Raw genomic sequence first — 12,083 nt, 5'->3', positions numbered from 1 at the left:
AAAAAAAGTGTTCATCCTGAACTTCTACAATCAACTCAGACTGTTGTTTTCAAAAAGACACTATCAGCATTTAGATCACTTAAGCCATTTACCTGAAAAACAACCTTTCTGTAAAATTGAAAACATGTAATGTTCCTGCATGATAAAGCTAAACCACAGGTTGCAGGATTGATAAAGGAAGAAAATTCTGGGACTGCAATGGGAGGTTCTAACATTTATTCAGATCTTTTCATCACTTTTTGGATGGAAAGAGGTATAGTAACCCCAATAAAGCCAAACTGAATAAGAATTGGTTTTTGCTTCAAAACTTGTCAAACACACAGGAAATCCAAAATATGAAGAGATCAGACTTGTTGGCAGAGAGTAGGAAAGATATTCTTTATCAGGCCTCTGTAGTTTATAATAAAGCTGCAATATAAAACAAACAAATCCTTCAAACCTGATGTTACTGCTAAAGAACTAACTTTTTTTTTCTGCAAAAGGAACATCTACTTAAGCCCCATAAAATTCAATTGCTAATTGAAAAGCACTCACATATTGTGCATTAATAATATATTTTAACATGCAGTTAAGAGTGTATAGCCATATACAGTATTAATCTTCTCAACCACACTACTTTGTTAAATCAGTCTATGAAATTATTTTTAGGTGTTTTCTATCTAATAAATCCACAACAGCATACTGTACATAAAGCCTGAACTGCACATTTTGCCTAAAATACAATTTTACAATAACTTCAAAACTGTTATTCTGAAAACAGGAAAGTGTTAACCTGGTTAAAAATGATTAATCACAGAACTCTAAGGGACCAATTAATATAAATTATTCTGATTATTTTTAAATATACAATATATTTGCAAGTGCAAAATTTGTTATTCATACCATGCTTGACAATACATGCTATTTTAAGTTTATAAACTGTAGGCAAGTATATGGGGAGAAGGAGTCTATGGACTCACTCCAAATAAACTGCTCATTTCATCAACACTTCAAATGGCACCAAGAAAACAGATTTTCATTTGAATCAAGCGATGCTGTTTTTTACTGTGCATGCTCAGAACACAACATCAAATTCAATGGAGCTCAGTACCTAGCTATTATTCAAACTTACTTTTCTAATATCTTTAGCCATTGGTATCAAAATTCTTGACATATGGTGCTTCTAAACATGATTTTTTAATTCCCGTGGGCACTGTTTACAACAACCTACAATCATCAACACAAAGATGTGGAAATAACTGGCAGAAATGGAGGTGATCATTTCTGACAATTTTTGTTTTGAAAAAGTGGCATTAATGAGAAAGTATTTGGACAGAACTAGTGTACTTCCTTCTGCTTTGTCTCCACTGATGGCATGCATCTAACTATAAACACTGTCCAATCATGTTTCTTGAGGATGAAATACCTTTTTCTGCTCACAAACTAATTCCACTGGTCAACACGTAAAGTGTTACGAAAACATCCAATCTTGACTGATTTTATGCGGCTAAACACAAAAATCACATTAAAATTTGTCGATTGCATCTCTTGTTTTTGAATTATAGTTCGGGTCTCATATTAGCAAGTTACTTTACATTATCAACTAAGGCTCTCGGCAAAACACAGCAGTTTCAGTACCACCATGCTCTCAGTAACTGTCACCTCGTTCTGCATTAAGTGATTAGCTGTTGTCACAGCAAATAAGTCCAACTCTGTTGCAGTAATCCTTGAATACAGCTAGGTATTAGGTGATCTGTTCTCAGCTGATGGTTGTTCTCTGTGAGATTCCTACTTTTTGCACAATATGTGTGTTGTATAAGATTAATAGGCCCTATAATTGTGTAAACAGTCCAGATGACTTCTGTTATTGTATGTGGAGAAGTCACATTAGCTTCAAGAAGGCATCCCTGAACTTGAGCCATAAAAAAGGCCTACTTCTTGTACTTGGGGTATAAAGTAGGCAACCAGGACAAGAACTGGGCTCCACACATACGCTGCACTACCTGTTCATCAAAACTCAGTCAATGAATCAAAAGGGACATTTTATGCTTTTCATAGTGCCCATGATATGGAGGGAGCCAACAAATCATGTCACAGACTGTTACTTCTGTATGGCAAATCCTATTAGAAAAGGGATGACAATGAAGAAAAAGTGGACAGTGATGTATACCATCTGCAATTCGTCCCATACTTCAGAAAGTATTACCTATTCTGGAATCACCTGCCCATTTTTCTGTACACTGATGAACATCAACTTGATATACATGAAGAAGTACAGCAGCCATCTACATCAATGGATCCATCATTTTGTCCAAACCTTAACCTTCTGAGCCACATAAGATCACAGAAAGTGAGCTTAATGACCTCATTAGGGATCTCGAACTGCCGAAGAATAAGGCAGAGCTTTTGGCCTCAGTGGAATCTTCTAGATCATTCTGTGAAAGTGACATTTCATACTCAAAATAAAGACTATGATAAATTCTATCAAACAGAAGGTGAATTCACTGTTTGTAAGGATGTTGGTCTAATGGCAGCAATGAATAGGAGGCACATTCCAGAAAAATGGAGACTATTTATAGACTCTTCTAAGACTGTGTCATTACATAATGGAAATATGCTGCCTTCAATACCTCTTGTGTATGCCATCCACTCATACTTCTGATAGAGGTACACTATCAGAAGTACAAGTGGTAGACATGTTTCGATTTAAAGGTAATCGCCATTTTATTAGGATTATAAAAGCTAAGTACTGTTGCTTTCTCTGTGAATGGGATAGTAGTGCCAAGTATATGCACTATGACAAGAGGAGCTGGCCTCAATGAAAATCATTAACACCTAGAATGAAGAACATAGCATTTGAACCTCTGGTAGATCCAAATAAATTTTGCTTCCACCACTCCACACCAAACAGAGGCCGATGAAAAATTTCGTGAAGGCTTTGGAAGTGAACAGTCCAGCACTGACATACTTGTGAGAGAAATTCTCAAGACTCAGTACAGAGAAGATTACGGCAGGCATTTTCACTGGTCCACAAATAAGGCAACTTTTCAAAGACAAAAAATTCGAATGTGTCCTTAGTGATATCGAGAAATCAGCATGGAAAGCCTATCAAAATGTTTTGACTAGTTTTCTAGGAAATGTTCAAGCAGGCAACTACAGGCAGCTTGTGGAAGATCTCATTACTTCTTACGAAAAACTGCAATGTATCATTTCTTCCCACCAAAATGTGGTTCCACTAGCGATGAATGTGGTGAACGCATTTCATGATGTTACAAGACATCGCAGCAACAGAAAAAAGATACAAAAGCAAATGGAGTGCCGCCACGTTAGCCAAAAAGGGATGCTCCTGAAGCTGAATACAAGAGAAATGCAAAAAGGTCCCATGTTTGATACCGATATGTTCGTAGCACCATCTTACTGGCATATAAATAGAAAATATCTTGTATAAATATAAAAAAAAATTTTTAAAAACAAGAACCAATCTACCATTTTAAGCACTATTTCTGTGTGTATAATCATAAAATCTATAAAGCAAACTTACTTTTATGCCTGTAACAAGATATGATCCAAAATTTGTTCAGTGTTCTCTCTGACAGGAAGGCATGACTTCACTTCTGACAGCATCATCATCTGCCATCATTCCACTACTCAACGGACTGACGTATAAAGCCTAATCATCATGCTTGTCCGTGTACTTCTCTCCATTGTTGATTTTAATCCAGTTTCCTCCTCTCTTAATGACATCAGTCTTTATCATGCCCTGCTACTTCATTCTTTGTTCCCCCTCTTGATCTTTTGTCCCTTAATTGTAAATCAAACATTCTACTTGGCAAATGCCTCTCATTCATCTTCTTGACATGTCTAAACTATTTCAATCTAATTTTTTCCCTAATCACATCATTCCTGAGTTTGTTGCATCTTGTCTTTCTGGCTATGCTCCTAACAAATCATTTCTGCCTCCTGCATTCATCCTTTTTCCTCATAGTCCAAGTTTCAGATGCATACATCGCAATTGGTACATAATAGGTCTGATATACAGGGTGTCTCAAAAATATTGGTACAAACGTTTAGGAAAGGTAGGTAATATCTAAAGGAATGTGAATTGCATAGGAACCCATAACAGGAAACGTCACGGGAAAGTAGTAGCAGAGGCACAAGAAGCACAAATGACACAAGACAGTAATTAGTGGAAAACATTTTATTTATTTGACATAATATTAACAATGGAGTATGAGATGGATGCATTTCATGATGTTACAACAGATGCTTGAAGGTTCCACCATGAGACGCAATGCATGCGTGACACTGATGCAGCATGGATTGGCAGACACGGTCGAACACACCTGGAGTTTCTTTGACAGTAGCAGCAGTGCATACGAGTCTCGCCACGAGATCCATTTCTGTCTCCACAGGCAATTCATACACGATAGATTTGAGGGCCTCCACAGAAAGAAATCAAGGCTCAATAAATAAGGTGAGCGTGGGAGGCCAGACAATGGGTCCACCATGGCCAATCCATCAACGCCTGTTCAAATGGTCACGAACACACCTTCCATAATGGGCAGGCGCACCGTCATGGTGAAACCAAATGTTGCGTCTCACATTTGCTGGAACATCGTCAAGTAACCCTGGTAGAACTCATTCAAGAAAGATCCAATATTTAGCGGAGTTCATGCAGGATGGTAACAGGTATAGGCCGACTAAGCAGTCACCGACCATACCTGCCCACACACCGTGTGGGCCCTCTGCAAATCCATACACTAGGTGCATGTCTGCCAGCTCACAGTTCATATATCGATGCATCCTCTTCATGCCGTGACTACTGCTTGAATGAGTTAACCAGAAATTTTCCCTCTCGCAAACTGATGAACAGCGCCGTGTACCGACTTATGGTGACGTTTTCGGTTATGGGTTCCTATGCGATTCACATTCCTTTAGATGTTACCTACCTCCCTTAAACATTTGTGCCAATATTTTTGAGCCACCCTGTATAGCCTTCTTACACTTCAGTGGTATGTTCCTGTTCCAGATCAGATCTCTTGTCTGCCTATAGAAATTGCTGTCCACTTATATGATTCTACTTTGTCTATCACTCCAGTCTTTGTAATGTGCTTCCTAGATATCTGAAGTCGTTAGCTAATTTTTAACTCTTTCCCTACCAGTGTAATGTATCCATCAGGCTCGCCACTCCTCTTTACAACCATTACTTCACTCTTCGGCTGACTGAAAACCAGTCCAAATTCATTGGCCATACTAGCCCCACATCAATTTGCTGTTGCATTTGTTCCCTACACTCCCCCCCCCCCCCCCATATGCAGAGGTCATCTCCAAACAGCATAACTTTCATTTGGTCTTGTTCATTCACTCTACATTGCATATCATTCATAACAGCTCTGAACAGTAGCGGTGACAGGACACCTCCTTGTCTCAAAACCTGATGTTTTGAAGCAAGGCTCTCCATCAACCCCATCACTTCTGACAATTTATAAAAAAATTCTTTTAATGAATCTTAACAAGCAAGTTCATTTTAATATTTGTAATATTTAATTTTCTCTTGCAAAGTAGTTCTTGAAGCATATCTGGAATTCTTAATTCATATTTAACTTTTTTTTTTCTTTTTTTTTTTATAGGAGAGAGATGTATACACAAATCTAGGAGTTTTTTTTTTTTTTTTAATGCCATTGCATCCTCTCTAATTATAAACTGAAAAGATGTCTAAACCAGTTTGATTTTTTTCCATTATTTAATTTCATCATCACAATGAAATTGATTATGTATTATTCATCAATAATTCTTTATTCATCATTAACAAATGGTCATACTTAAAAACTTAATTTAATCAAACTGTGTAATTAAGCAATACCCTGACAAAAATACCTAAATCACAATAATTATTTACAGAAATACCAATTTATAAACTACCTTACACTTTATTAAAATTACAATTTGGGATAATAATATGATAATTGCTCTTAATAATGTCACAGATTTTATGAAGGATTATTAAGTATTTTAAGGTTTGGTATATCAATCATTCATATTTAGTGAGTAGTATGTGTGCCAATTCTTTATTTTTCATACACCGACTCACCACCTCATTGCCATCAGCTTTTCTAATTAAACTACTCTTGCTACAGTAGTTTAAGTGTCTAAAAATTCTCTCTCAATTTAGTAGGAGTCTACAATCCCCCACCCATCCATTTGACTGAAACTTAAATAATCTGGAAGTTATTTAGGTTTCTTAACTAGGGAAATAATCAAAGAGGAGCACCACAATCATTTGATTGTCTTAGACAACTGTGGACCTTCCAAAAGGCCTGTGAACTTTGTATTCTTCACATTCTCCTGATCCAATAACTGAAACCTGATACTGGCAGGAACGACAATCAGATAACCAATAGTTCCATTTCAAGCAACCCATTTCAACATACAGCAACAACAATCCAGAACCATCAGAATTTCCCTGTTCTATTGACATGCTCAAATCCAGTCATAGAAGCAATTTAAAAATATGACTACAAGTTAAGTTCTCTTCACTCCATAACTGCAAGAAAAACTCGTTGGATTATGACTTGGCTAGGATAAAAATTTTCTTCAAGCAGGAGTACATACTGAATCATCAGCTTTGTACTATATGGCTACACTACCCACAATACAAAAATTTAGTTTTAAAAATTTAGAGGACAACTCTGCTACACATCAGAGAGCCAAAACTAAGTACTACTTCATAAAATTAGCAAAAATTTTAAACTTTTGGAACACTGCACTTTTGCTTAAATAATTTTTTTGCTAACTTTATACCATCCACAGATACAAAAATGGTTGAAGGATAAATCAATCTGCAAGATAAAATGGCCTGGGAACAGCCATTCCTCAATTGTTGGCACAAATTAGGTGGTTTTCAGTTATACAAAATACACCAAAAACACAGAGCTACAGAAGACATTAGCTGCAGTCAACCAAAGCAAGATGGTAAACCAACGAAATAGTGTGAATTGTGTTTTTTGGTTATATAGCTGCCTCTAGCCCTAGTATGAGCAAAGTAATCGGGAAAAGGGGGGGGGGGGAATAACTGCTTTCGTTGAATTTTTGTTATTATAAGAATCATTTGTAACATGCTGTCATTTTCAAGAAAAGTAACAATTTCACTGAATTTGCAAGATAAAATGGCCTATTTATCCATAATGCATAAAAGTAAATTTTTCTGAAATTAATTTCAGATGCTTGTTATTACCTATACTGTGCAGCCACTTTATTAAGTACACCCCTGCTGTGCACACAAATGGACTGTCCCACAACATTACAAGTCACATGACCACAGTTGTGTATATAAAAGCAGCAGAACAACCTTTCTAGTATCAGTTAAGAGTGCAAACCATAGCAAGAATGGGGAAAAGGAGTGATCTAACTGACTTCGAACGTGGCATGGTAGTAGGTGCAAGATGTGCTGGACAAAGCATCTCTGAAACAGCAGTTCTCCTTCCCCCTCACACACCAGTTTCAAGGGTGTATTGAGAATGGTACAACAAACAGAAAACATCCTCTCAACGGCACTCTTGTGGAAGAAAATCGCTTGTTGATGAGAAGTCAGAGGAGGATGGCTAGAATTGTGCAAGCGAACAGACTGACCACAATGTCGCACATCACATCACAATACCTTGGTGCGCAGAACAAAATATCGCAACGGACAACTAGTCGCACATGGGCTACAACAGCCAACAGTCACTTCGTGAACCTTTGTTATCAATGAAGAACAAGAGAGCATGCCTCCTGTGAGCACAGCAACATCAGCACTGGACTATATCGAGGATTGGAAAACAGTTGCTTGGTCTGGCGAGTCAAAGTTCCTGGTGCATCATGTTGACAGAAGGCTCAAAATTTGGCGAAAACAACATGAATCCAAGGACCCGTCATGTCTGATGACTACTGTGCAAGGTGGTAGGGGCAGTGTTATGATGTGGGAAATATTTTCTTGGCACACGTTGGGTCCACTGATACCCATAGATTCACATCTGAATGCCACATTGTACCTAAACATCGCTGACCAAGTATATCTGTTCATGTTGACAGTTTATCCTCAGTCATATGACTGAGGATACTTCCAGCAGGATAATGCACTGGTGCACAAAGCCCAAATCACTATGGAATTGTTCCAGGAACATGACAATGACTTTTCTTTGCTGCAGTGGCCTGCACAGTCCCTGGATCTCAATCCTATTGAATATCTTTGGGATGAGCTCGAAATGGCTGTTCGCTGCAGGCCTACACCTCCGTTGAATCCCAAGGAACTGCGTGACACACTCATGTCTGCATGGTACTCCATTCCTGCACAAGGTTTTCAACATCTTGTTCAATCCATGCCCAGACGAATTCAGGCTGTTTTGAAGGCTAAAGGAGGCTCAACACACTACTAGAGTAGGTGTACCTAAGAAAGTGGCAGCACAGTGTATGTTCTTTAGGCTATTTCTAAAACATCAGCTGCCAATATTTACAAGTCAATGTTAAAAAAAAAAGTCGTAAGTTAGGGTTAAATTTGAAACTGTCTGAAATCCTGCCCAGACACGATAGGAGGGAGAAAATGAGAGGCTTGTCAATCAATTCGTACCTGAAGAGATTGTACAGGGGTTAGAATACAGGGGTTAGCTCGTGGGTTAGCATTTTTCTCAGCATGTTCTGTGCTTGCTAACAGGAGAGACTGCTTCTACAGGGAAGAGATACACTTGAATAGGAAGGATGCAAGAATATTTGCTGATGCTATAGATGTAATGTTAGGTGGGTCGGAAAACTGCTAGCTTTGGGGGGATTCATAGACTAATAGATTAAGAGTAGCCACAGGTGGAAATGATTCTTCCATTGCTTCTATTGGAATGAGCAGCAGCACGGAAAGCCAGTTGCTGGGGATTTCAGGAACAGCTGAAAGTCGTGAAACAAGTAAATACATGGGCTGTATTAGAGTAACTAAGAGTAAGAACAGGTAGATGTATACTTGCACATACACAATGCTAGGAATATAGTAAATAAATCTGATGAATTTGAAGTGCTTTTTAAGATATTTAAGGCAGATATTATTGGGATATCAGAGATGTGGTGTCCCTCAGATATAAGGGATGAAAAATTGGAAATGGGGAGTACAATGTGCACAGAAAGGATAGGAAGGGAGGAGGGGTTATGCTGTTAGTAAAGAAACACAAAATCTAAGTGCATCCAGTTGGCATAGATGGACAGTGTGATATGGAGTCTGTCTGATGTGACATAAGCACTGGAAAGCCAAAATGAGGGTAGGAGTTTGTTATAGGCTTAATGACTCTGATGAGTACAATGAACAATTATACAGAGAAATAGTGGGCCAGTAAATCAGTGTGTTATAATAAGGGATTTTAACTTCCCAGATATAGACTGGAACTTGTGGATTGGTCACTTGCACCCTAGCAAGGCTTTTGTGGATTTATTGGATGACTTTTCTACAGCAGCATGTTAGAGGGGCAACAAGAGGTAGTAACACTCTCGATGTGATTATCAGCAGTAATTATTCATGCATTAAGAATTTACAGATAAAGGAACCACTAGGTGGCAGTGATCACAGTGTACTGATGTGGGATTTACTTAAAAGATATAACTATTAGGGGTAAAGGGGAAGGTTTTTGCTTTCATAAAGGTGACTACATTGTTCTTAAAGATTTAAGTTCTACACAGTGGGACCAACTGATGTTACCAACAGCAAATTCTAAATGGGAAGCATTCAAAGAAGGAATTTTGAAAGCTACTAGGCTTTTTGTCCCAACTAAGAAATACTGTTCTAGGTTTAGGCCCAAATGGATGTCAGATGAGCTAATGAGACTCATGGCAAAGAAGAAATATGCATGGGATGCACATAAATTGTCAGGAGACACAAACCTATGGTAGATACAAGCTAGTCTGTAATCAAGTCACAAAGGAGGTTAGACAAGCAAAGGCAGATTACAATAAATCTTTGGCAAAGTATGCAAAGAAAAACTAAGATTTCTTTACTTATATAAACTATAAAAGGAAGGGGATGAATCAGATGGGGGCCACTTGATATCAACTGTTTGACTGTAGATGATCATTCTCAGATATCTGCCAAATTAAATGAGTATTTTGCATCTACATTCACACGAGTTATTCAAGGAGGAGGAGAGAGCCAGATGCTTATCAAACTAACAGGGAGTTAAATGATTTTGTAATTACTGAGAGCAAAGTGGAGGAGAAATTGTTGCAGTTAAACATAACAAAGGCACCTGGGATAGATAGGATCTATTCAGTTATATCAAAAGATGTGGCGAAGGAAGTAAGCAAACTTTTAGCCTTAATTATGAGAGCATCCTTGGACTCATGGGAAGCCGCCATGAACTGGTGATGTGCAAATGTATCTCCAATTCACAAAGGGTGATACAAGTAATTACAGACCTGTTAGACTTCTGTTCCGGGGAAAATAATGGAGTCACTGGTTAAAGAAGCATTGCAGGATCATCTAGACAAGACAGCAGTAATAATTCAGACACAGCATGGGTTTTTTAAGGGGAAGTCTTGCCTGATCAATCTGATTGGATACTATGACGTGGTCACAAAGGAACTGGATGCAAAAAATAAAAGCTTTTGATACTGTTGCACACGGAAGAGCACTGTACAAATTCGGAGCAGTGTGGCATTAGGGGCAAGTTGCTACAATGGATAAAAGGATGGTTGAGTGGGAAAAGACAGTAGTAATCAATGCATACTGCTCCACAAATCCCTCAGAATTCAGTGTTGGGCCCATTGTTATTTATCAATGTTACTGATAAAGGTATATCAAGCTTAATGTCAAAGTTTGCAGGTGATATAAAGGTTGGCAGGGTTGTTAATAACAGTAGTGACAGTATGTTGCTGCAACAGGATCTGGAAAAGTTGGGCAGATGGGCTGAGAAGTGGCAACTGAAGTTTAACATTGAGAAATGCAAAATATTACATATGGGTAACAGTAACCCCAGAGAAATGTACAAATTGGATGGTGTTACACTCAGAGTAGTGGAGAATGAAAGAGACCTGAGGGTAATTTTGCAGTCAGATATGAAGTTTTCTGAGCAGTGCAGACAGAGCAGATCATGGGGTCTTGTCAATGATATACCAGGAATTTTGCAAACAGGGATAAGTAGGTGATTATCCCCTTGTATAAAGGCAATGGTCAGACCATATCTTGAGTACTGCATATAGGTCTAGAAGCCTCATTTTAGAAAGGATGTAGAGTTGCTATAACAAGTACAGAGAAGGGCAAGAAGACTGGTGAGGGGAACAAAGGGGTGCTCTTATGAAGAAAAGCTTAAGTTCTGCAAATTACAGCTTCTTGAGACTAGGCACCTGTGAGGAGAGCTGATTGAGGCATATATAAAGGCTTTGAATGGACTGAACAGGCTCAATGCTGATGGGATTCTTCCTCAGATTACAAACCTGAGGAGGCATAGATTCAAACTGAGGAAAGACATTTGTAGAATAGATGCACAGAAATTTGCATATAGCCAGTGGGGAGTTGACTACTTAATTAAATTCAAGGCAGAACTAGACAAGCATTTGGAACAAATGGAACAGTGAAATTGGAAGATTTTTTTTTTTTTTTTTTTGGCTGATGCTGTATAAAGCTTGCTTTCTTGCATCATATGCCCCCTACTAATGCTAATATAAGAAACAAACATCGTAAAAATTGCAGTGATACTTTTTTTTTTTTTAGCACCATTGTATGTAAATTGATAGAAGAAAAAAGCAAAGTTCATTAGAAGCATAATTTCTTGATATTTATTTGCATTTACATTTGAAAATCATGTGAAAGTACATTTTCCAAAAACACTTAATGCAAGATCCAGCCAAAATGCATGAGAAACAACAAGATTTTCAGAGACTGGAAATATCACACACCACAATTATGCATGTTGTGAATCATTTTATCATAACTGGAAACATGACACAAAAAAAAAAAAAAAAAAAACAAGGCTACAAAGGTGTACAGAATTTGAAACATGTTCACAGATGCTGTGGTCTTTTTACTTTCACATCCAATTAGTGTTGTCTGGGAAGCTTCTTCTGCGTGTGAGATCGAGAACATGCAGATTTGGAGG

At 37.9% G+C, this 12,083-nt stretch overlaps 1 protein-coding gene across 7 annotated transcripts in view; it reads right to left on the bottom strand.

Annotated features, from left to right (window-relative positions):
- Positions 1-12,083, bottom strand: part of Lasp (LIM and SH3 domain protein Lasp) — a 280,500-nt gene that overhangs the window by 122,587 nt on the left and 145,830 nt on the right. The gene's annotated exons all lie outside the window — the stretch shown is intronic.

The sequence above is a fragment of the Mastigoproctus giganteus genome, chromosome 14, assembly GCF_048544385.1.
Source record: "Mastigoproctus giganteus isolate SK-2022 chromosome 14, ASM4854438v1, whole genome shotgun sequence".
Taxonomy (NCBI): domain Eukaryota; kingdom Metazoa; phylum Arthropoda; class Arachnida; order Uropygi; family Thelyphonidae; genus Mastigoproctus; species Mastigoproctus giganteus.
This window is presented reverse-complemented; position numbering and strand designations above follow the sequence as displayed.